Below are 27,813 nucleotides of genomic sequence, written 5' to 3' on the forward strand. Positions count from 1 at the left end.
TATCATAATAGGGGTTTCCTCCATAGAGAGAATTATTTCTAATACATGTCTTTTTATTTGGTCATATCTAGTTGTCTGTGGAGGTGGAAACACCAAAGTGGGGATTTAACTAAGGCAAACCCCTATACAACCCCAACATTTTTCCCCTCTCCATGTGTGCAAGTGACAAATACATTTGAGAAACAAAAGACCTCATTTTGCTAAGCCTTTTATTGTTTATTAGCAACAATGCAACACGTAGATGTCTTTCTGAGGCACTAGTGCCCGAGGCCAAGATTTTGTTTGTCTGGTATCTTAATCTCCATGCTCAATACTTTTTTCTTTTGTAATCTAAACATTTTTAACTTATTGTATATTCACTTTATTCCAAATTTTTAATTTTCTTAAATATTTTAGTGTAATTTAAAGTACTTTATTTCCAATTCACTTGAGTCATGTCCATTGAAGTAGTTGAGATCCATTTGCTCCTTGACACCTCTTCATCTCGAGAGTAGTCAATACCCTCCTCTACATATTGGTGAACCCGATGCAAATTCCTCATGTTGGATATATTCATTCAAAGTTTCAATGTATTTGATAATGTATTCTTAGAACAAGACTATGATATGTTGGATGGTGCCCTGGATGACTTCCTAGAAGCATATCGTTCCTTGTAGGATGAAAAGTCTATGAATGCCATTGTTTTCTCTATTGCCCTTGAAATTCCTAAGAGACCAATCATTTATGTGACTCTGGCTAGTCCTTCTTTGAAGAGAGTTTAGTCTATTCATGGTGCTCCATTTAAAAGTGTCTCTCTAGATCTTTTAATGAGGTTTACTCAATCTAAAATATTTTCTTATCATGCAGTAGCTCATACTTATAATACTCGAAAGAATAAGCAAAATGTCAATCAATCTAGTTATTTACCACCCTCTCAACTAGACTTTCGGGTAAGTGCACCAAGATGGTGAACAAAAAGGGGGGTATAAGTGGCCACTTATTTTTATTTTTTTATTTTTTTTATTTTTTCTGAAAATGGGTAAACTTGAACTTCAAAGAGATATTTGAAGGTCATGCACTCAAAACTAGGAGTTGAGAAAAGAATAAGAATTGTATTACTGTGAATCTAGTTTCTAAACTACTAAATTTTTAAAAAATTGGATAAGATTGAGAGGGTCAAACCTTTCACGCATGAAAAACTGTTCCTGATTTTTTCAGAAAAACATAACATAGCTATTTTCGTGCGTTGCACAAAATATATAGTTAGATTTAGTATTTTGCAAAACCCTTTGGTAGGATGATAGGTAAGAGTGAGATCTAGAAGTTGTATATTTTTTTTTATTTTCCATTTAGTATTTTTTTTAATGATTTTTTGAAGTGACCGCATCCTGAAAATTTGGTACCTGTTCATGCGCTGGGCATAACTTGCATCAAAATAATAAAAAATGCAAATTTTTTTTTTAAAAGTGTATAGAATCTAATGTAGAACAATAATATGTAATTTATTTTGAATTTAGTCAAACATATCAAAATTTAATAAAAAAATGGTAGACATATGTCTGTGAGAACTATCAAGGCGCTAATAAAGAAAATCAAAGTTTACTATGCTAATGTAGAAAAATTTATATGGTCAAAAAACTGAGAAGATGTGTGAGATTATGGTGGTAATTTTAGAGATACCCACATGATCATTTGTAAACTTGATGACGACGAAGCCGATAAATCATGTTGGACGATGAAAAAACGTGTAAAGGGACAAAAATGGGGGGGAAATGGGCTCGCAAGCCTTAGGGTCGTTTTCCAACCCTCTTACCAAGCCAAAACCCGCATGGGTTTTGAAAAACAAAAGTACTATTCGCAATTCTAAATAACCCGTATGGGTTATGTAGAAGTAAAACCATTATTTTGTGTGTTTATATATATATATATATATATATATATATATATATGTATATATATATATATATATATGTATATATATATATATATATATATGTATATATATATATATATGTATATATATATATATGTATATATATATGTATATATGTATATGTATATATGTATATGTATATATATATGTATGTATGTATGTATGTATATATGTATGTATATATATATATGTATATATGTTTGTATACATGCATGTATCTCTTCTTTTCCTCTCTCTCTCATCTTCCTTCCCCCATCATCGTCTCTATCTATTATGAGCCCTAATTATCCTCCTTAAGTTCTATCTCATCTCTCTCCCCCTCACACTTCTCTCTCTATTGATTCTCTCACCCTTTTCTCCTTCTCGTTCTCTCTCTACCTTATGTCTCTCACCCTCTCCTCCTCCTCCTCTCTCTCTCTCTCTCTCTCTCTCTCTCTCTCACACACACACACACACACACACACACACACACACATTATCCTATCCTATTCTCACCTTCTCCCCCTTCTCTCTCTTTCTCTCCCCCTCCCTCTCCCTCTCCCCCCTTCTCTCTCTCCTTATCCTATTCTCTCCCTCTCTTCCTATCCCATATTCTCTCTCTTACCCCCTCTCCCTCTCTCCCTCTCTCCCTCTCCCTCTCCTTTTCCTAATCTCCCTCTCTCTACCTCTCCATCCATCCCCCTCTCCTTATCCTACTCTCTCTCTCTCTCTCTCTCTCTCTCTCTCTCTCTCTCTCTCTCTCCCTCTCTCCCTCTCCTTTTCCCAATCTCCCTTTCTCCCTCTCCCCCTCTCCTTTTCCTAATCTCCCTCTCTCCCTCTCCATCCATCCTCTCTCTCTCTCTCTCTCTCTCTCTCTCTCTCTCCCTCTCTCCCTCTCTCCCTCTCTCTCCTTTTACCAATATCCCTCTCTCCCTCTCCCTCTCTCTCCCTCTCCCTCTCCCCCTCTCCTTTTCCTACTCTCTCTCTCTCTCTCTCTCTCTCTCTCTCTCTCTCTCTCTCTCTCCTTCCTTTTACCAATATCCCTCTCTCTCTCTCTCCCTCTCCCTCTCTCTCCCTCTCCCTCTCCCCCTCTCCTTTTCCTACTCTCTCTCTCTCTCTCTCTCATTTTTCCAATCTCCCTCTCTCTCCCTCTCCCCCTCTCCATTTCCCAATTTCCCTTCCCTTATCTCTCCGTCTTTAACTCTCTCTCCATACCCCTCTCCTTATCCTATTCTATTCTCTCTCTCTCTCTCTCTCTCTCTCTCTCTCTCTCTCTCTCTCTCTCTCTCTCTCTCTCTCTCTCTCTCTCTCTCTCTCTCTATTTTTCAATCTCCCCGTCTCTCCATCCCCCTCTCCTTATCCTTTTCTATTCCTCTGTTTTACTGTTTTATTACAATGTCGATTTTCATCAACAAAAAAATGACAAAAAAAAAATTCTCGAGGGTTGCTGCCCCCGAACCCCCACTTTCTCAAGGGCTGCTACCCCCAAACCCTTGTAGCGGGCTCCACCCGCTTTCCTAGGGCTCGGCCCAGCCCCAGACCCCGACGAGGATACGTGCTAAGTGTACAGTACTTTGCTGACCAGTCGCCACATATCAACAATCTCCCACTTGGAGATTGATACTAAACGACACCACTGTACTTGCAGCATCCGCTAGATAAAACACTCGGACTCGACTGGTATAAATTCCACAATTATCAATCAAGAAGATCAACATAAACTAATGAAGAAATCAGCTTCTCCTATGGAACTGCCTTTGTGAACATATCGACAGGATTCTCACTTGTGTGAATCTTCTGAAGCCGTAACTGACCCTCCTCCAAAACAGTCCAGATGAAGTGGTACCTAAGCTGAATGTGCTTTGTCCTTGAATGAAAAGCAGATTTCTTCGCAAGATGAATGACACTCTGGCTATCAGTATACAATGGGAAATCCTCCTATGTCTGACCCAATTCCTCCAGAAAACATTGTAACCAAATCATCTCCTTGCTGGCTTCTGTAGCAGCAACATACTCAGCTTCAGTGGTTGAAAGTGCAACAAACTTTTACAGTCTAGAAATCCAACTGACTGCAGTTCCCCCTATAGTAAAAACATACCCTGTAGTACTCCTCCATGAATCAATATCACCTACCAGATCAGAGTCAACAAATCCACTCAGAGCAGCATTAGATCCTTTGAAACATAATGCCTTCATAGTAGTTCCTTTCAAATACCGAAGAATCCATTTCACAGCATTCCAATGTTCCATAACCGGATTACTCACAAACCTGCTCACAACTCCCACTGCATGTGCAATATTTGGCCTTGTGCATACCATTGCATACATCAGACTGCCAACAACTGATGAATATGGGATGTTAGACATTTTATTTACCTCTTCCTGTGCCTTTGGGCACATCTCCTTAGTCAATTTGAAATGACTAGTCAAAGGTGTACTAATTGCTTTTGCATCCTACATGTTAAATCTTTTCAACACCTTCTTTATATACTCACTTTGGGATAAATTCAAGGTTCTATTTTTCCTATCCCATGTAATCTTCATATCAAGAATTTTCTTAGCTGCACCCAAATGCTTCATAGCAAATGACCTGGCTAATTTCTATTTAAGATCATTTATATGTTGCATGTTAGACCCAACAACAAGCATGTCATCAACATAAAGCAACAGGATAATATAACTACCATTATCCAATCTCTTAAAATATACACAATGATCAGAATGACATCTATGATAACTGTGTTCAGCCATGAAACTATCAAATTTTAAATACCATTGTCGGGGTGCTTGCTTTAGGCCATACAAACTTTTCTTCAACCTGCACACCAAGTTCTCCTTACCTTTGACTTCATATCCCTGTGGTTGCAACATGTAAATTTCCTCCTCCAAATCTCCATGAAGAAAAGTTGTTTTGACATCTAATTGTTCAAGATGTAAATCATCTGCAGCCACAAGACTAAGTATAGTTCTAATTGAAGTCATTTTTACAACTGGAGAAAATATTTCATCATAATCTATACCCTTTTTTTGTGCAAAACCTTTTACCACAAGTCTGGCCTTATATCTTTTCTAACCTCCTTCCTCCTCCTTCAGCCTATAAACCCATTTGTTAGGCAAAGCTCTTTTTTCTGCAGGTAAAGGGACTAAGTCCCAAGTCTTATTTTTCATCAAGGAGTCCATCTCCTCTTTCATGCCTAGCTCCCACTGTTGTTTGGCATCTACCTGCATTGCTTCTTCATATTCTTCTGGTTCACCAGAATCAGTTAATAAAATAGAATACAAAGAAGGAGAAAATCTTTCAGGGGGTCTACTTGACCTCATAGAACGTCTAACACTTAGAGGAGTTTGTGGGACAATCTGTTGTTGCTGAGCATCAGGTACCTATGGCATTTCATTTTCAAGAATCTCATCCAACACCACATATTCTTGTTTGTCTTATTCATGCTTCTTTTCCTGCACCTGTTTTTATACATAACTTTCTCATTGAATATAACATCTCTACTTTTAATTATTTTCTTATTTTCAAAATCCCATAACCGATAGCCATATTCATCTATCCCATATCCAATGAAGGTACATTTATGAGATTTAGCATCAAGCTTGGTTTTGTTTTCTTTATCAAGATGGACAAAAGCTTCACAACCAAAAGTTTTCATAAAAGAATAATTTACCTTTTTACCAGTCCATGCCTCCTCTAGAATACCACCATCCAAAGGGGTTGAAGGTCCTCTATTTATCAAATAGACAGTAGTATGTACAACATCTGCCCAAAAATGTAAGGACAATCCAGCATGCAATCTCATGCTCCTCACGCGTTCCATGATAGTCCTATTCATTCTCTCTGACACACCATTTTCCTGTGGAGTTCTTGGAACTGTCTTCTGCTTTCGAATCCCATTTAAGGAGCAGTAATCTTCAAATGCTTTGCTGCAATACTCACCTCCATTATCCGATCTGAGACACTTCAACTTTTTTCTTATCTCATTCTCAACCAAAGCTTTCCATTTCTTAAAAGTTTCGAAAACGTCTGATTTTTGTTTTAGGAAATATACCCATGTTTTTCTAGTTGAGTCATCAATAAAAATAACATAATAACAAGAGCCACCAAGAGATGATACCTGAGCCGGTCCCCATTCATATGAATGCACAAGCTCTAACTTCTCACTCTTCTTCTCTTTCCCAACCTTGAGAAATTTGACTCTTTTCTGTTTACCATAAACACAATTTTCATAGAACTCTAAATCAATCTTCTTTAGTCCTGGAAATAGGTTTTTGGAGTGAAGGATTTTCATCCCTTTTTCACTCATGTGCCCAAGCCTATGGTGCCACATTATCAAATCTGTTCTTGCAACATCTATTGTTGTTGCCCCTGCAGTAACTTTATCTGTAGCAGCTAGGGTAGAGTAAGTGTTACCAGTACACAGATATAATGTGCCTACCTTCGCACCTTTAGCCACTACTAATGATCCTTTAGTGACCTTCCACAAACTATCTGAGAAGGTAACTATGCAACCTTCACTACCTAGTTGCCCTGCAGAAATTAAATTTCTTCTTAAGTTAGGAACATGTCTTACCTTCTGCAGAAACTAGTCATTTCCATTCTGCAACTTGATCTTTATCTTTCCTTTTCCAACAATTTGATACGACTCATCATCACCCAAATATACCTGTCCAAAATCACCTTGAACATAATCTAGAAAATATTTTCTATGGGGTGTAGCATGAAATGAAGCCCTAGAATCTATTACCCAGGAATCATTAACATTATCCAAATATAAGATTAAAGCATCTTGTAAAGTATTACTTGCAATATTAGCTTCCTTACTGTCATTTTCATTTTTGTCTCCTTCTTTGTTTTTTCGAGACCAACAGTCTTTCTTTAGATGACCAGGCTTTCCGCAGTACCAGCAATCTTTCTTTCCTCTAGATTGAGAGCGTCCTTTCTTTGACTTCCCTCATGACTTCTCATTCCCAGGGCCTTTTCCTCTTTCCTTTGATCTTCCTCTGTTCTCCACATTCAAAACACTACCTGATGATGTTGGAGTCTCACCTGTGCTTTTCCTTCGCATTTCCTCGCTTAGGATAACACCAACAATATCATCAAATATCAAAGTATTTTTACCAGAGATAGAGTTACTTATAGCCATAACCAAGCTATTCCAGCTTTCTGGCAAAGAACATAAAATCAAGAGAGCCCTAAACTCTTCTGCAAAAGTAATTTTTACTGAAGACAATTGACTGGTAATTGTATTAAATTCATTTAAGTGCTCCGCTACAGATCCTCCCTCACTCATTTTCAAATTAAACAAATGTTTCATAAGAAATACCTTATTTGAAGCCGAGGGTTTCTCATACAACTTAGCCAATGTCGCCATCAAATCTACAGTTGTTTTTGCTTCTGTTATATTGAAAGCTACAGACGGTGTAAGACACAATTGAATGGATCCTAGTGCCCTTCTATCTAAAATGTCCCACTCTTCATCTGACATTGCGGTCGCTTTCTTTGCCTTTCCTTCCAATGGCCACCACAAATCCTTTTGATACAGGTAATCCTCCATCTGCATTTTCCATAACTGATAATTCTGGCCGTTAAACTTTTCGACCTTGAATTTGGAATCCTCCATTGCTCTCACTCAAAACTGAAAGTCTTGCCAATTTACAAAAAACCTCACTTTGATACCAATTGTTATGGGTTTCTAGCAGATCCGAAGCAAATATGAACTAACAATTATATGCAGATTTAAATACAAAAGATGAAGGAATAAAACAAGACACAGATAACATAGAGATTTAATGTGGTTCACCCAGAATGGGTTACGTTGACCATACACAGTCATCCAATCTTTCTTATTATTCAGGAAAAATAGTACATCAACCTTACAATGCCTTAAGCATCCCAGCCGCTTATAACATGCATTTTAGGGCAACAAACAAAGTCGGCCTTTTTAGGGTTTTATTACAATGTCGGATTTCATCAACAAAAAAATGGCAAAAAAATTTCTCGGGGACTACCGCCCCCGAACCCCTGCAGTGAGCTTCACCCACTTTCTCGAGGCCCGACCTAGCCTCAAACCCCAGTGAGGATACATGCTGAGTGTACAGTACTTTGTTGATTAGTCGCCACATATCAACTCTCTCTCTCTCTCTCTCCATCCATCCCCCTCTCCTTATCCTATTTTATATATATATATATATATATATATCTCACCTTCTCTCTCCATCCCTCTCTCCTTATCCTACTCTCTCTCTCTCTCTCTCTCTCTCTCTCTCTCTCTCTCTCTCTCTCTCCATTTCACAATTCCCCTCCCCTTCTCTCTCTATCTCTAACTCTCTCTCCATCCCCCTCTCCTTATCCTATTTAATTCCTCTCTTCCTATCTCCTATTCTCTCTCTCTCTCCCTCTCCATTTCGCAATTTCCCTCCCCTTCTCTCTTTGTCTCTAACTCTCTCTCCATCCCCCTCTCCTTATCCTATTCTATTCCTCTCTCTCTCTCTCTCTCTCTCTCTCTCTCTCTCTCTCTCTCTCTCTCTCTCTCTCTCTCTCTCTCTCTCTCTCGTTAGGTCCCAGAGACAACTGAGAGGGGGGGGGTGGTGAATCAGTTGTCCAATAAATTCAACCAAATTAACTTAACCAAAACTTAATGCTAAATGATGGTAAACCAAACTTTATGCCGGTAGATAGTTTTATCAGTTAATTTCAATACCGGTAAAGATTAATGCATGAAACAGAAAGACAATAACGTCCATAACACATAACACAAATATTTGTATGTGGAAACCTTGTAAGGGGAAAAACCACAGTGGGAAGCCTTACCCACAATCAAATGATACTACTGCAGATAGTATATGTGTACAATATGGATTCTGCACATGCAGAAAGGCCAGCTGCCTAGAGCTCACTGCTCAATCACAAAATGAGAGTCACACTGACTACAATTGGATGGTTAAATCCAATGATAATGTACTGCATCAAATAACATCTTCATATGCTAGATTCAGTACCGATTTAGTTCTAATTGCCTTCACAAAAGCCTTCATTCAACCTTCAAATGATGTATGTGTGTATAGCTCTACTTATTTTCACATATACCTTATTAAAATTCCTTTTCAAATCGCATATCAATCTCACAAATGAGATTTTTACATTTATACCATAACCTAAGACCAATTGAATAGGTCGGCTCACTAAAAGATTTTACAATAAAATCAATTGCAAATATATCAATATTCGATGCATGATGTCGGCTCAATGCATTTACAATAATAATAAATCATTTCCATAATGTGTCATGCTGATCTAGAATATATATGTTTGTCAGTGTATATCCTGGACCTATTTGTCGGTAACAACAAATATGCAAACCGGAATAAACCAAGTGATCAAATAATGTCTTTGACATAACCAAGTATTCTCCAAGTCATTCCAAGTGCCGGTGAACAATATAATCTGTTGGTGAACCAAATACCGGTGACTGTGCATAAGTCTCTGACTTGCCGGTGAACATAATCAAAGATCTCCAAGTGCTGATAAGTGTTGACATCAATGACAAAACCTTATCAACATATCCAAAATACCAACAATCTCCCCCTTTGGCATTGATGGCAATGCAAGATGGAAAAACCATCAAAGTGTCAAAACAAAAATGCCAAAAGCCAAAAACCAATAATCTCCCAAAGAGATCATTAACCAGAAATCAAAATACATAATGTCTCTCCCCTAGGAATAATCTCTCCTAAAAGATATCTCTCGCCAATTTTTTTTTCAAATGTTTTTCCATAATTTCTCTCCCCTTTTGACATCAAATGCCAAAGCATTACAAAAACCAGTTTCAAACACAAAATACCAACTACTCCCCCTGAGAAGTAGCTCTCCTCATCAAAGTTGGAATAAAAGATTTCTCTGTTAATTCTGCCTATTGATGACAAACATCAACTATCTAAGTCTCTACCCGTGGGGGTAGGACTCCAAGTTGCTCTCTGAGATATTCAAAAGTTTCCTTAGGCAAAGGATTTGTAAAAATATTTGCAATCAGCTCTTTAGTATTCACATAATCCAATTTCACTTCTTTTGCTTCAACATTCTCTTTTAGAAAATTGAATTTGATTGAAACATGTTTAGTCTTAGAGTGAAATACCGGGTTCTTTGATATATCAATTGTTGTCATATTATCACAGTAAATAGTTATAGGTTCCCTGCATTTTACCTTTATATCCTTCAACATAAATGTTTGATCCATAATACCTATTTATAGTTAGTTGTTGCTGCAACATATTCTGATTTTGCTATTGATAGACTTGTAAAACTCTGTTTCTTGCTCAACCATGAAATTAGTCTGCTACCAAGAAAAAATGCTCCACCGATGGTGCTTTTTTTGTCATCCACATCTCCTGCCCAATTAGCATCTGTGTATGCACATAGGTCAAAATTTTCATCTCTAGGATACCATAAACCATAGCTTTCCAAATTGACATTCCTTACATACCGAATTGTGAGGTTTAACAGTCTTAGGTAAATCTTTTACTTCCTTAGTTGTACTGATTTTCACAATGCAATCAAAATTTACATGACAAAGTCTCTTATGCCATAACCAACTTTCATCAATATGTGCAATCAAACATGCTTTCTCATTGTTGTTCAAATGAAAGATATTACCTATAGTCTAATTATCGGTGGCAATTTCCAAACCAGTTCTGTTTAAGATTTTGCATTTACCATTCTTGAATTGTAACTAAAATCCTTTCTCAAATAATTGACCAACACTCAAAAGATTATGCTTCAAACCTTCAACATAGTAAACATTATCAGTATTGTGCTTACCATCAAAAGATATAGTGCCTTTTCCTTTGATCAAACAAGCTTTATCATCTACAAATCTTACTAAACCTCCATTGTATTCCTGAAAGGTTGAGAATTTACTCTTATCACCAGTCATGTGATGTGAACATCCCGAATCAATAATCCATGCATCCTTATCTCCACTTTAGTTGCCAGGGCCTGCTCTATCGGTTGAACAGTAGGTGTTGGTTGATCTTCTGTTATAGCAACAAAAGCTCATCCATTGTCTGTCGGATCCTCATCAGAATCATCAGTAACTCCTTCATCAGCATAATAATAAGATTTGTCTCTATTCTTCTTAAACTTGTATTTCTGATAATCAGGGTTAGGCTTATATGTTCTTTTAGCTTCTTCTCTTAATCTTGCATGTCTATCAAGACATCTAGAAGCCATATGACCAATCTTATTACAGTTAAAACATTTGTAGGGTGCTTTACCTTCATACTTACTTCCAATTTTAGACTTTCATACCTGACCCAGAAGCATTCAAGTTTTGCAATTTTGATTGTGGAATCTCCTTCATTCAATGTTTCCAGTTTGTCCCAAATAGCTTTAGTAGTAGATCGGTTTGATAATCCCATGACTTTCTGATCTGACAATGCGCTCAAAAGTGTTTCTCCTGCTTTGCAATCATTTTCCTCATCTTTAGCCAAGTTAGGTGGATTAGGTTGACCTTGAGTAGGAGCAGTATAGCCATTCTTTGTAACATCCCATATGTCCTTTCTAATGCAATTCAAATGTGTCTCCATCCTGATCTTCCATATGCCATAGTTAGTTCCATCAAGTTTCAGACTGTCCTTCCTGAAATAGTTAGAAGACATTGGATCTCCTCAAGTTGTAAAACTTCTACAAAAAGAGGACTATGCTCTGATACCAATTGTTAGGTCGCGGAGACAACTGAGAGCGGGGGTGAATCAGTTGTCCAATAAATTCAACCAAATTAACTTAACCAAAACTTAATGCTAAATGTTGGTAAACCAAACTTTATGCCAGTAGATAGTTTTATCAATTAATTTCAGTACCGGTAAAGATTAATGCATGAAACAAAAAGACAATAACATCCACAACACATAACACAAATATTTGTATGTGGAAACCCTGTAAGGGGAAAATCCACGGTGGGAATCCTTACCCACAATCAAATGATACTACTGCAGATAGTATGTGTGTACAATATGGATTCTGCACATGCAAAAAGGCCAGCTGCCTAGAGCTCACTGCTCAATCACAAAATGAGAGTCACACTGACTACAATTGGATGGTTAAATCCAATGATAATGTACTGCATAAAATAGCATCTTCATATGCTGGATTCAGTACCAGTTTAGTTCTGATTGCCTTCACAAAAACCTTCCTTCAACCTTCAAATGATGTCTGCGTGTATAGCTCTGCTTATTTTCGCATATACCTTATTAAAATTCCTTTTCAAATCACATATCAATCTCACAAATGAGATCTTACATTTATACCATAACCTAAGACCAATTAAATAGGTCGGCTCACTAAAAGATTTTACAATAAAATCAATTACAAATAAATCGATATTTGATGCATGATGTCGGCTCAATGCATTTACAATAATAATAAACCATTTCCATAATGTGTCGTGCTGATCTGGAATAGATATGTCTGCTGGTGTATATCCTGGACCTATTTGTCGGTAACAACAAATATGCAAACCTGAATAAACCAATAACCAAATCACCAAAACCAAGTGATCAAATAATTTCTTTGACATAAGCAAGTAGTCTCCAATTCATTCCAAGTGTCGGTGAACAATATAATCTGTCAGTGAACCAAATATCGGTGATTGTGCATAAGTCTCTGACTTGCCGGTGAACATAATCAAAGATCTCCAAGTGCTGATAAGTGTTGACAGGTGATCATAGGTGTTGACATCAATGACAAAACCATATCAACATATCCAAAATACCAACATCTCTCTCTCTCTCTCTCTCTCTCTCCCCTAATCCTATTCTCTCCATCCCCCTCTCCTTATCCTTTTCTATTCCTCTCTTCCTATCTCCTATTCTCTCTCTTACCTCCTCTCCCCCTACTCTCTCTCTCTCTCTCTCTCATTTTTCCAATCTCCCTCTCTCTCCATCCCCCTCTCATTATCCTATTCTATTTGTCTCTTCCTGTCTCCTATTCTCTCTCTCTCTCTCTCTCTCTCTCACCTTCTCTCTACATCCCCCTCTTCTTATCCTATTTTATTCCTCTCTCTCTCTCTCTCTCTCTCTCTCTCTCTCTCTCTCTCTCTCTCTCTCTCTCTCTCTCTCTCTCTCTCTCTTGTTGGCAATATAGCATTATAACAGACAATGAAAGATTGTTGGCATTTTATAAGGATATTGAGAAGGTTGTTGATGACTATGGATATAACTGATTAAGGATATTTACTGTCTTAATATTATTATTTTGTCATTGATGTCAAGAAATTGATTTTCTAACTTAGTATGATGTTACCATATCTTAAGAAGTATGATTTGATGAGTAAAAAGATGTCGGTAAAAGACACAGGAAAGAATATGATGAATAAGGGGATGAATAAGGTATTCAATGGGAAACTATTACCGAGTCAGACAATGATGAGATCATGATGTTTTAGATTGTTTTAACATCATACATATGTTGTAAATTGTAAAGGTTAATACTATACTTTGTTATCGAGCAAAGAACCTAGTCGGTAAACCCTAAGGTTATCGCTATCGGTTAATGAAGGTAGAATGTCTACCGAGTGAAGTTTAGTATATATCGAGTTATAATCGAGTTGCTACTGAGTTGTAACCGAGCTATAACAGAATGCATTAAATGTTTGCATATGTTATTTAATGAAGGAAGTTGATGAGTTGGAGCTGATTAAATGATTGGTGAGTCATGGATGAAGTTTGTTAATGAATCTAAGGCAATGGAAAGTCGGCATGAAGATCTATAACGCAGATTGAACCGCAATACCCTGGCACAAGTTCCAAGAAATTTATGCAAGTTCCAAGGTAGGGTAAAATGTTTTTAGATCGAAAGATGCATTGAACCTGGACAAGATTGAAGATCTGATGGCTATGATTGATCATGAGAAATGTGATCAAGGAGATTAAGTGGTTACCTAATTGTTTATAAATAAGAAAATGTTGATAAACAATGCATGCGGGCAAGTGTATGCACAGGGATGCTACATAGTGATTACCGAGCACAGAAGCTTGAAGACCTGTTTAAATAACAGAGTATAGAAGCCCAGTAGATAGACAAGATTAGTTCTATGTCTAGATTGTATTGAACAAATAGGAATCTGCTTTAGCATTTTTAGATGTGAAGTTGCAGATAGATTTTTATTACTATTATTTTGTGAAAGTGACAGAAAATCTCTTAACCGAGTGGACTTAACACTCTTATTTGTAAAACCCTCTAGCAAGGTGACATTCTTATTGAGTGTTTGAAATCCTTTAACAAGGTCACTTCTAACAAGGTGAAGATCCTAACAGATCTGAGGGAAATCCCTTAACCGGGTTACATCTAGCAATGTGTTTGTAATCTTTAATAGGATTTGCTCTTAACCGAGCATACTCTAGAAGAGTATATTTCTTAGTGGGTCCGAAATCCCATAGTGGTTTTTCCCTATTTGGGTTTCCACGTTAAATCTTGTGTTATATGTTTTGTGATCTTATCTGTTTATGGGTCTGCATGCTTTACTATTTTTCTGATAAGGTTACCAAGGTTGAATCTGTTGTTTTTATGGATGATTAAGTTTGTATGATTCACCCCCCCCCCCTCTCATACTGTTAGCTTGGCATCTATACTTAACATATTAGTATCAGAACTATCATCTCTCTCTCTCTCACACACACAAACACACACACACACACACACATTTTTCCAATATCCTTATCTCTCCCTCTCCCCCTCTCCAATTCCCAATTTCCCTTGCCTTCTCTCTCTATCTCTAACTCTCTCTCCATCCCCCTCTCCTTATCCTATTCTATTCCTCTCTTCCTATATCCTATTCTCTCTCTCTCTCTCTCTCTCTCTCTCTCTCTCTCCCCCTCTTTCCCAATTTCCCTCCCCTTCTCTCTCTGTCTATAAATCTCTCTCTATCCCCCTCTCCTTATCCTATTCTATTCCTCTCTCTCTCTCTCTCTCTCTCTCTCTCTCTCTCTCTCTCTCCATTCCCCTCTCCTTATCCTATTCTATACCTCTTCCTATCTCCTATTCTCTCTTAACCCCCCCTCTCTCTCTCTCTCTCTCTCCATCCCCCTCTCCTTATCCTATTCTATTCCTATCTTCCTCTCTCTCTCTCTCTCTCTCTCTCTCTCTCTCTCTCTCTCATTTTTCCAATCTCCCTCTCTCTCCCTCTCCCCCTCTCCATTTCCCAATTTCCCTTCCCTTCTCTCTCTGTTTCTAACTCTCTCTCCATCCCTTTGTCCTTATCCTATTCTATTCATCTCTTCCCATCTCCTACTCTCTCTCTCTCTCTCTCTCTCTATCTCTCTCTCTCTCTCTCTCTCTCTCTCTCTCTCTCTCATTTTTCCAATCTCCCTCTCTCTCCCTTTCCCCCTCTCCATTTGCCAATTTCCCTCCCCTTCTCTCTCTGTTTCTAACTCTCTCTCCATCCCCCTCTCCTTTGATGAATACTAAGAGGGGGGGGTGAATTAGTATACCCAATAAATTAAACAAACACTTAAGAAGTTTAACCGCAGACCGATGTAGCAGGTTAAACAATAAACTGATTAGAACATAAACAAGACAAATAGCAAATAAAGCATTCACCCACAGAAGTGTAATCACCATAACACAAGATATTTTGACGTGGAAATCCAAATCAGAAAAACCATGGTGAGTAAAACTCACAAGTCAACTATCTGTAGAATAGTAACTAGACTGGTTAAGGTCTTATAATGTTCTTCACCAGAACAGATCCTATTAGGAATCCAGATCTCTGTTAGGAGATAATCCCTGTTAGAGACCACCCTGTTAAAGGATTTCAGATTCAAAATTGTGAACCACCTTGTTAGAGTATTTACAATAGGCTTGGTTGGGCCTACCTGGTTAAGGGTTTCAGACTTGTCAAAGATATTAGTAATCAACAAGTGAATGGTCTAGATAGTAACACATAATGCTTGATTATATCCTTGACAACTCCTTGTTAATGCATTCAAGCATTACTTTAGTCTTCTATGTTTTGCATTCTCAATCTCAGTCATGAGATACCTTTTCTCGATCAGACCTAATCTTCTCTCAAAAAATTCGCACTCATCAACTTCTCTTCTATTATCGAAAACTCTAGACATGATGTCCTTATATAGGAACTTGATTTCATGTCGATCCAATAAGATTAGACTACAATTTCCTAGGTATAGTGCATTTAGACACATTTGGTAACATGACACAGAAACATCGCCATAGTGTTGGTGGATGATTACTCATCACACATTACATGTATACCGGTTAACTAAATATACCGATCATCGGTTAACAAGTGAAGACTAGAAAAATGGAACATAGTGTTCTGATCAAAAGATTAACTATCGATCGGGGTCTTTGTTCACCTTGAGATCTTCATACCGCTTGGGGTCTTCGGTCATACTAAGACCGATAAGCATTTTTAGTACAACACCGATAGTCTTCAACAAACAAAGACTATACATACAATACTGGTTGAGAATAATTCATACATCAAATAAGTGTGTGTCCATCAATGACAATCACAACTAAACATCATCAAAATGCTAACAATCTCCCTCTTTGGCATTGATGGCAACACTTAGGAAAAAATTTGACATCCAAGTGCTTTTGCAAAACAAAATAGATGCCATAAGCAAAATTACTCCCCCTAAGCATATATACTACTCCCTTTGCAAAAATTACAAGTATGTGCAGGAATTTGTAATACTCGCCAAAATTTTAAGATACACTACTCCCCCTTTGCCAAAAATGACAAAGTAATGCAAAATATTGTCATTTTCATAATATAAAAACAGAGTTTGTGTTCATGACAATAAAGAATAAAACTTCTCAAAAAGAGATTTAAAGTTTTGCATGAAATTCTTCATGTCTGAAGACCACGACTCAAGAAGCGAGGAAGCAATTTCACTCTCGGTCTTCATTTGGAAGGATAATTCTTTCATCACATCTATGGTGCTCAATTCTTGTGTCACAGTGAAAGCCTCTAAGTTTAGGAAGCACTTCTAAAGAACCTACAATTTTGGCAATAGGAGAAACTGAAGCTCCTACAGATCTCGAGTCCGATTGCAGATCTCTGAGTCAAGATTTGCAATCTGATGTTGATAATGATGAACAATGTGTCCATAGGCTGTGAACAAATCATAGGGCAGTTTGAAGTTGTCGATGTACTTCTGTAACTCCATTTGTAATAGTGTCTTTTGTTTCAGAGCATCTTCACAAAATAGGCGAGGTTGGTAGATTTTACTCAAGAGTAGGTGACCTTCACCCATACCTGAACTTATATCACCTTTTTGTTTTAGCAATTTTGCCCAGTCTTCATTCACGTGTTGTACTAAGGCAACTGTGAGTGCGTTTTCATGGCTTTTCTTTGTTGTGGCATGGGCAACATCTTCCGGACATTGTACCTGGTCATCGACTACTGTGCAAAGAAATTTGAGCTTTGCCAGCGAGGAATCGGTATTGGGGAGGTTAGTACCGGGGATTAGATTGGAGAGGGTGTCAACAACAAACTAAATGACATCCTGCTCTTTCTTTTTCCTCAATTCTTCCAATCTCTCCTGCGCTAATTGAATGCTTTGCAGTAGCTCAGTCTCATTAACCGATTGGGTCAGATAGGCAAGAGTCAAATCAGTGGAACCGGTGGAATCAACCTGCTTGGCTTGATCTCCGGTTGCCTTAGGAATCTATTCTCCTTCTTTGGCCTTGACCTCCGCTTGTCTTCTCTTCTCCTCTTCTTCTTTTTCTTGGGCTACCTTGGTAGCCTTCACTTTCTCCTCTTGTTTCTTCCTCTCTTCTTCTCTCTTTTTCTTTTCTTCCTTTTTCTTCATTGTTTCTTTCCTCTTCTCCTCTTCTGCTTTTCCTCTTCTTCCTTCCTCTTCTTCTCTTCTTCCTTCTTCTTCTTTTCCTCTTCTTCCTTCTTCTTCTTCTTCTCTTCTTCCTTCTTCTTCTTTTCCTCTTCTTCCTTCTTCTTCTCTTGTCATGCTTTCTTCGCTTGCTCTTTCTCTTGTTTTTCTTTCTCCACTTTCTCTTTTTCAAGTTTCTCTTTTTCCTCTTTCTCTTCCTTTTCTTTCTCTACTCTTTCTTTTTCACTTCCTCCTTATCTGGAGTGGTATCCTCCATATTTGGTGCATCAACATCAATGGGGTTATTTTGTTCTACTATTCTTTTAGCCATACTGTCAAAGACTACATCCGGTTTGGATCTGGATAGGTCAGGCTCTTGCTCAACCAACCAATTAGCTTCATATACTTTTTGCATGTTGGCAACAGTTTTAACCTTCAAATGGGTGTCTTTTTCCACTTCAAAAGATTTGCCTTCGAGTAGCTGAAGTCTCCTTCTTCGCATGAAGAAAATGCCTTTGTTCTTGTTAATGATTTCAAACAATTCTGAATTAGAGGCATCTGGAAAGTATTGAGCAAAAACTTTCTCCCTGACGTCTTTCTCTTTTTCAATGGCAATGCGCCATTTGTTGTGCAAAGAATCATACAAAGATTTAGAAGTAACTGATTTAATTTCAGAAGGTGACTGATCGTTAATACATAGATATTTAATAAGTTCTTGTTCAACATCCTCCTTTTCACTATCATTGAAATCATCAAAATAGTCTTTTAAATCATCAAGAACTTTTCTTCTAATATTCTTTATGGTCCTTTGACAATGTGTCATAGGTTTGTAAGAAGAAATATCTATATTTACCAATGCAGAGATTGCTAGTACATTACCAGTTGACTTCATCTTCTTGGTAGATTGCCTTGTCTTCTTTACTTCTACCTCCGGTTCAGAGTCTTCTAGATCTGGTGAGTTATTCCTGGTTTTCCTCTTCTGTTTGAATACCTTTTCTAGAATAGCCTCTGGTTTCTTTTTAGCAGGTGACCTTTTGGTCACTTTAGGACTAGCAACAGATGTAACCAGTGTCGATGCTGATGGCACTGCTTTACACTTTATCTGCTTCGGTACCTCAGTAGGTTTGATCCTCTCTAAATAAGTACCGGTCCTCTTCTTCTTGGGTTCCAGTGGTGAAGCTAGTAGGGTAGAGGCATACCCTATCAATATATCATTTACCACTTCATATCCCATGGGCCCAACTACATCTTTTCTGGGTTCGACCGCTTCCATTATGCAGTGATCTGTTTTGATAATGAAACAGATGTCATCTTCATATTTCTTAACTAAATCACCAGATATTCTCATTCTTTGGTTCATCTTTAGTTTGAATTCATCAAAATACCTGTTCAGATTCTCCAGATATGTAGTTCCTACTACTTGCAGACTCTCCTTTATTTGTCTGGAAACTAATAGGTCAGTTGACCATTGAACATCACCGACTCCAGGAAAATATCTTTGAAAGTAGAAAAATAAACCAATAAGTAGTTGACCAAACTTAAAAATATGAGTTTTGTCCAATTTGATCGACTTCAGGTTCTCTATGAGTTGTTTCTGCATACAGGTACATAAGTCACATTCTGCATTTTCCTTTATCATCCTATAAGCAGCATGCACCGCAGCTGAAGGAAAAAAATTTATTCTGCTAGCATAGAATATTCTATACCTAATTACCATACATGCATATTTCACCAGATCATCTCTAATGGTGTTGACCATCATTTCTCGTTGGTCACTCACAGAACCAGTGAGCTTTGTTACTTTGGTTTTGGGGATCTTTCAAAGAACGGGGACTTCCCCAACATTGGAGAATCCGGTCACGACATGAATTGCCTCCGGTGTAATGTCACAGGTTCGTTAAAGGTACATCTTATCACCGTGAACCCTACTAAGGATGATCCTGATGTGTTCCTCTATAAATTCTTTGAGAAAGTATACTACATTATGCAATTTCTTCTTCTCTATTATGTTATATTTAGGTTTAATCTTTTTATCCTCTCCACAGAACAAACTCAATTGGGAGTGATTACTAGGGACCCTAAGTCTTCTAGTTTGCAATCAATATATCCTGAAACATCGCCTTCGACAATGACTTTGACGGGAATTTGAGATAGGGCATTATATCTCATTTTAAGAAGCTCAGGTGTGTCCTCAGGTTCAGTAGAACTAGAGGGGATATTAGATGCAAATGCCATATCAAACAGATTCCAAATGATAAGAATGTTTCAATAAGAAATACCTTTACTCTCCAAACTTAGGGTTTGTTGATGTCGAGAAAAATACACTTCTTTGGACACTTGATTACCCCTTTGACTTTCACACTGATAGCATGAAGTGGCTGCAAGATCTTGTGCAAGATTCCTTTTTGAATTCTTTCGAATGCAAGATGAATCGCTCTGGTTGCGCTGCTCAAGATAAAAAAAATTTCTTCTGAAAATAGGTAAGTAGAAATAACGACAAAAGTCACTTTTAAACATGCTTCCACCTACCATAATAAATGCATCACTATTAGGGTTCAAACCCTAATTTTACCTTTTACTGCTTCAATTCTTCTGTCAGTTGACAGGTAACAAATACCCATAAAGGTGCTTTACCGATATACTCTGGGGGTTTTAAAATATTTATACCGATATGTTCCCTCTAAGATTTTTTGAAGCTCAGTTTGCTGGTTCAGAGATTTCCACACTTGGTGCGGAAACTAGTACATCATGTGGCTTCTCTTCAGATTTCTTTTTCCAGGTTTTGTCCATATTCGTATGAATGGTTTCAACATAAATCTTCCCTTCAGTGTTGATCAGTATGTCTTCTGATGGATTCTTTCTCAGTCTACATTCTCTGGCAGTGTGTCCCGGTTTGTTGCAATGATAGCATACCATTCCAGGTGTTCTCCATGGTCCGATGTTCACATTTCCATTCTTCCTTCTATATGTTGCAACAGTGTGACCGCTACCATGACAGATCAGACAGGTTGCTCTCCAACTGGTTGCCGCTTCATAACCATTTGACCAGTGGTCATGGGTTCTGTACCGGTTTGGGTTCCGGTTTATAGGAGGTTTTGAGACAACTCCATTGGATCTTGGTGGATAACTCCTAGAGTTGTTCATAACCAACCTGCACTCAAAAGCTTTATGCCCAAACTTGTTGCATGCATAAAAGTGACCATTAAATCTACCAGTTCTAGCCACATTGTTTTGAAAATAAGGAAAGTTATTGTAAGGCTTGCTCCTACATACATTGGCAGTATGTCCTTCCTTAAGATAGTTAAAGCAAACAGGTTTAAACTTTTGCTTACCTTTACTTCCGCTGTTGTTCTTAGGTGCTGATTGCTTATTCAGTGCATCACTCTTGGTTCCAGAGGTCTCACCTTCCTCATATCTAGAGAAACCAAGTCTAGCGGTATCCTTTGATGGCTTTACCGATTCTAGCTTTTGTTCTAACTTAGCAGCACTCTGATTGAACTTAGCAAGTATCTCTTTTGTCTCTGCAAGTTCCTTGGAAAGAGTATCATTGGTCTTCATCAAGGTTTCATTTTCAGAGATATCTACATTCAGTTCAGCTTGCATTTCTTCTTTCTCTTCTTTACCCTCTTGCAGATAGGCGGTAATGGTACCTGTAGACACCCAAAATTGTCCAGTCTAATTAAATAAATATTTTATTTATTTAATTATCTAAGCTTAATTCTTCTATTAATGAAATAAATCTTTATTTATTTAATTAATTCATTTATCCTCTTCTAGCCTTATTTCTCATTTAAATAAATACATTTATTTATTTAAATTATCCTTTTCCTAAATTAAATAAATATCTTATTTATTTAATTGATCTCACTCCTTCTATTAATTATATAAATCTTTATTTATTTAATTAATTCATTAACCTTTTCTACCCATGACACATGGCATTCATCTCTTAATTCATACACTACCTACCCCTTTCATTATTTTATTATTTCTTTTACCTACCCTCTAATCATAGCCGACCTCCTTTTACACCTCTCAATCTTATCCCTCCATTTCATATTGTGTCTTCTATATAAGGAGATGCTTTCTTCATTATCAACCCTAACTAATCAATCATCTTAATGACTTGACTACACTACGATCCTACTTGCAACCACATTCCGTTCTTTGTTGAGCTCTTGTGCACATAAAATCTGAGAGCAAATATATCAAGCAAGATCAATGGAGATAGGAAGAATGGAGATCCAAACCCTATTGGACATGTGATGGTATAATCTTTGTGATTTCATTTGATTTGCATTGTCTTAGGTAATCTTCATATGTTATGGTGGATCTTTGTTGTTGTTAGGCTAGGGTTTTGTGGTTGAATTCATTTAGCCTTTCAATATCGTTATTATTGTTATCCATTTTCACCATATATATTTTGGCACGCCCAGTGGGACTCTTGTCCCTTTTTGCATTTAACATCCTTGTTGCAGATTTTGTGTTTTGAAGTTGCAGATCTGACATTTTTGACAGCATTTTGATATTTTCGCGTCTGCATACCTTCGGATCACGTTTTTGATTTTCTAGCACGTCTGCAACATCTGGAACCACGTCTATGTTATCGACAGTATTTTATTTTGCAGATTCCGGAAACTGTGTTTGTGTTCCTCAGTTGCGTCTACGGTGTTTTTAGACGCGTCTGTGTCTAGAAGTCGCATTTGGGTTCTGGAGTCGCGTCTATGTCCCACAGAACCGCGTCTGTGTCCCAAAGAACCGCGTCTGCGTCACGAAGTCACGTCTGTGTCGAAGGTAACCACGTTTGTGCGCATCGGTTTCAATTTTTTTTTTTTTGGGTTTATTGATTTGGTTTTAGGTTTTGCATTTAAGGTTTCAGATCTGGTTTATTTTGAGCTAACATTTTCATATCTAGCTAACGAAATTGGTGCAGCTTGTCTTGAAAGCAAAATCGTTTTGTTGAAGGCCCCTATTTTCACAAAGTCTTTTGGATTTAAAATTTACCTAACTTGTGTGCTTGCAGGAAGGGGTGATTATTTGAAACAATCCAAACTACTAACAGCTCTTTGTTGCAGGTCCTTAGCAAGGGTTTTTGGATTTTTATTGTGTGCCTTGTTTTCATAGACTAGAAAACACTTCAATTGGTGCACTAAAATTGAATCATTGTCTTTTGTGTCTTGAGCAATAGGCTCTTTTTGTTTAATCTTTAGAGGGCATGTCTTCTCGTGTGGTCATTAGGACTACTAGTGAGAAGAGAACGACCCAAGTGGTAGCGAGGAAAACCCACCTCTTTCGAACCACTATAAATAACTGTATTCATGGTGAAAACTATGGATAACGTGTGTTGATTAGTTCATACTGACACTATGTCTCCCCATAAACCCATTTGATCAAATTTATTTGATCAGTTGTAGGGCATAACCCCTATCGGCTGGGAGCCTTCTGTATTTACAGAGCTAAAAGTGTCGCATGTATGGCCACACGAGCGAATGCCCTTACTAGCACCTTTTTGTTTTACAAGCCAAAATCCTTCTAGTTGTTGAGGCAGGAGGTCAGATCTCTGGTAGCGGCCCACACACATACGGTTCTTAGTAGAGATACAAAGTTTGCCACGGGGAGTTTTCATGGGGATTGATGCTTGGCTGACCCGAGAAGTGAGTGCCGAGGGTGGAGCCAGTGAGGTCAAGCATCTAAGTATCTGCTCTGAATAGCGTAGCCTCGGGGGTAAAACCCCATGTGGGATCAACAACTATTGTCTTGGCCAGCCATAAGAATTGTGCTTGACTTATTTTAAACATTCAGAATATTCAAGACCAAACATCAAAACATTGTGTCTTTTGTGTCTTCAAGTGTATGGAAAACATTTTTACATCAAACAACACACTCTTTTTTTTTGAGTCATTTTTGAGTCTAGACACTTACAAACATTGGGTCTTCATCAACACTATGTCCTCTTGTCACGAAAAAAAAGCAAACAGTCAGATTTGGTCACAACAAAATGACTTCACAGATTGGAAAAAAATTGCACAAATTTTGCAGAAACACGTCTGTGTCTGACATAATAGTGTCTATGTTGTATAACCGCATCTGTGAAGGGAAGAAACGCGTCTATGTTTCCAGAATCAACATTACAATTTGCACAAAAATATTAGAAACGTGTCTGTGTTGAACAGAACCACGTTTGTGTCAGGAAATCGCGTCTGTAAAGTATACAGGCACGTCTGTGATCAGAATTGAAAAAAAAATTGTTACAGTCCAGCAAACAAACACAGTCAGTTTCGGAATTCTTGAGCTTCGTAGGTTATTTCTCCAGGTTTCATTTAGCATTCAGCTTGTCTTTGGGTCTCGTATAGTCCATCATTGCTTCACATCTCACATTACATTCACATTTGTCTAAACTTGAGTCAAAAGGTCACTTGCTTATCCTCATCATACTTTGTCAACACACTACATACAACAACACTTTGCTAAGTGGTCCCTCATCAAGGTCTATCACCTTTGGGTCTCATTTGGTCTTACTTAGAGTCAAGGTCAACTTACCTCATCAAGAGAAACTATCCTCTCTTTGGAAGTCACACCTACTCTACTACATCCATACTTGGTCTTACATTTTGGACATTGCAAGTACACTTCAGATTCATTTACATTCCATCCAACTCTTGGTCTTCCATACTTTTTCCATTTTCATCTAGTCTCACACATCTTAGTCAATACCTAGTTCATGGTTGAAACCCGTCTTCAAAAATCTAGGAGAGAAACTAAAGAGGCTCAAGAGTCCGCAAACATGAGTGTCTATGAGTATGACAATGATGTCTTTTTCAATACTGATCATAACACATTACCTGACATGGATGCCTATAGGAACATTCCAAATGTTGAGAACATGGACACTACAAACAACAATGATACACACAATGATGATATGGACAACTTTTCCATACATTCAATAGATGTGGAAGAATCCATTATGGACCCCCACTTCAATCGATTGATTGAGGAAATAATGAGGAGAGATAGACAATACTTCTTACAAATGATGGCACAAAGTGGAGCCAAGATACCTCATGATTTTGACATGTCTCAAATAATGGAAAATGGACCTTTGCAACAAACTCACTCCAACATGGATCAAAGGAGGCCTAATAGTGGAGGAAATAGAGGACCACATATGGTGCCTGAATCACCATCATCTTTGTTTCAAAAACCAGAGGTCCCACATACACATGGTCAAGCATATGATACTCACCTTCGCAGACCATTATGGAAGTCTTATGCAGAGAAATATGCTCAATCACATATCAATGCTAAGGATCAACCACCAAAGCAATTGGATATTCAAAGGCATGCTCAAAATTTGGACACAAGGAAACCTCGTGTCAAATTTGGGGGCAACACATTAGAACATGACATGCCTGTAGAGTATGGTATACATGGACAAAGTAGATATTTCATTCCTCAACATGAATCTATACCAAGTGGTCCATATACGCAGCATCACTATAGACCTCCTCCATATGAACATGTGTATGATCAATATCATCCATATATGCAACATGCTTCTCCTCCAATTGGTGCCTCAAGCATGGGGTATGGTCCAAGAAGTCGATCTCCACCTAAGAGCAATTTGGAGCAACAAATCAGGGACTTACAAAAGGAAATGGAGGACATAAATACACCAAAGCCAACATACACAATGAGAGACATATGTCCTTATCCATTTGACAAGAGCATTCCAATGCCTCCATTTTCTACACACTTTGTGACACCTAAGTTTGATAAGTATAGAGGAAAAGGGGATCCTAAGGCACACATAAGATAGTTTTTCACAGCTTGCATTGAGATAGCAGTAGAAGAGACATATTTGATGAGATTATTCCCACAAAGCTTAGGTGATCAAGCTATGGAATGGTTCTCCCAACTTCCACCTGGCATTAAGTCATGGGGTGACCTAGCAGAGGCATTTATCCAACATTTCTCCTACAACATTGAGACAGACATATCAGTCACTACTTTGTGCAACACCAAGCAAAAAGATGGAGAGTCTTTTTCATCATTTTTGCAAAGATGGAGGAATCTAGCTAGCAGATGCTCTTGTGAAATTCCACAAAAACAAATGGTAGAAATGTTCACCCAGAATGTTAACAAAGACATTGGCTATGATCTAAGGAAAGCTTGTTTGTCCACCTTCAAGGACGTCATTGAAAAAGGCTTAGCAACAGAGAAGGTCCTAATTGAACAAGGAGTTATTAAGATATTCAAGGAAAACAAAGATGACTTTAAAGGAAAAGACAAGCCAAGATTTTGGAATAAAAACAAGAACACAGTCAATGATGGTGTTGTTGATGCCAACACAGTGCAACCCAAATTCATTTTTGCCGAATCAAATCAGGTGAATACTCAAACAACTTCTAAATCACGAAGGAAGTACACTCCATTGGGAGAACCACTTGAGTCAGTTTTCAAAAAGCTAGTGGCAAACAAGGTAATCACTATTCTAGATTTTCCTCCATATGAACCAAAGGTTAAACCAAATTGGTGGAATGATGATGAATATTGTAAATTTCATAAGAGCAAGGGTCATAAGATAGGAAATTGCCATCGACTAAAGAACATCATACAAGATCTCATTGATAGGGGTGACATTGAGATTGAAGGGCACTCATCCAATCAAGAACACGAGGTGTTTAAGGAACCATTCCCAAAACATGACATAGGAAAAGCTAAAGTCACAGATGATCAAACCAACTATACCAGAGCATCCTATAACTATGATTCAACTATCAATCACATTTCAATGGACAATTATGTCTCTACCATTATCATCAAGGACAAAACATCTGAGAATCCTACCCAAAGACCTAAGAACATTCTGAAAGGCATTGGATCTTCTTCCGAACCTACCTCTGAATGTCATGTTACAACCCGTCAAGGTAAAATCACTTTGCAAGGTGCTCCAGCCAAGAACACCACTTCCGCATCAACCAAACTTGAGTATGACCTTGTAGAACAGTTAGGGAAGACACTTGCACTTATCTCAATCCTTGAGCTCTTACACATATCCCCGCACATAAAGCCATTCTTGACAAAATCTTGAGAGAAACTGCTATTCCTACTGATCTAAACGTGGACCAGTTTCAAGCCATGGTGGGATACCTTTCCATTCCACACTCCCTTACATTCACAGAAGCCGACGATGCCTCCGTGAGCCAACCACATAATGCACCATTACACATTGAAGCCTTCATACACAAACATCAAATAAAACGAGTCTTGATAGATGGAGGAGCTGGTCTAAACATTTGTACATTGAGCACAATTAAACAATTAGGATATTCTGATAAAGCTGTGAATTCTACAAACAAAATTACCATCAAGGCATATGATGATGAAGAGCGTTCATCCAAAGGCACAGTCACCTTACCTCTCAGAGTTGGGCTTGTTACAAAGGATGTGGTTTTTCAAGTCCTTGATCTGGATCTCACATACAACATATTTCTAGGACATCCATGGATTCATGAAATGGGAGCTATTCCCTCAACATATCATCGATGTATCAAGTTTCCACACAATGGAGTTGAAGTGACCGTCAAAGCTGACCCAAATCCATTCATATATTGCAACAATCTGCAACCTCGATCAGAAATAACAATCCTAGTCAATCACGAAGCTGTTCCTTCATCGGCATATGTGGATCCTGAATCCTTAAAAGCTTCTACATCAAAACAAGCAAAGATCAAAGAAAATTTCAATGTTAAAGACATGGGATGTGGTGAGTATATCTTTCATGTTGATCAATTCCCACTATCTCCTAAGACATTCAGTCAATAGGAAGAACCTACAAACAATTTTCAATGCCAAGGAATTGGGTGTGAACCACCTAGTTTTGTGGCTACTAAGTCCGAATGCAAATCTCCTCTAGTGGTGCAAGCAACTCTTGATATCAATAGTCCTAAGAGTGGTTCCAACGAAGAATCTATTGAGTGTATTGCCAACCCTCTTGATAACTCACATAGCTTTACCATGTCATCTACTCATTCCATTTTCACTCCACTTCCAGACTTGGATCAACA

The sequence above is a fragment of the Cryptomeria japonica genome, chromosome 10, assembly GCF_030272615.1.
Source record: "Cryptomeria japonica chromosome 10, Sugi_1.0, whole genome shotgun sequence".
In the NCBI taxonomy this organism is placed as follows: domain Eukaryota; kingdom Viridiplantae; phylum Streptophyta; class Pinopsida; order Cupressales; family Cupressaceae; genus Cryptomeria; species Cryptomeria japonica.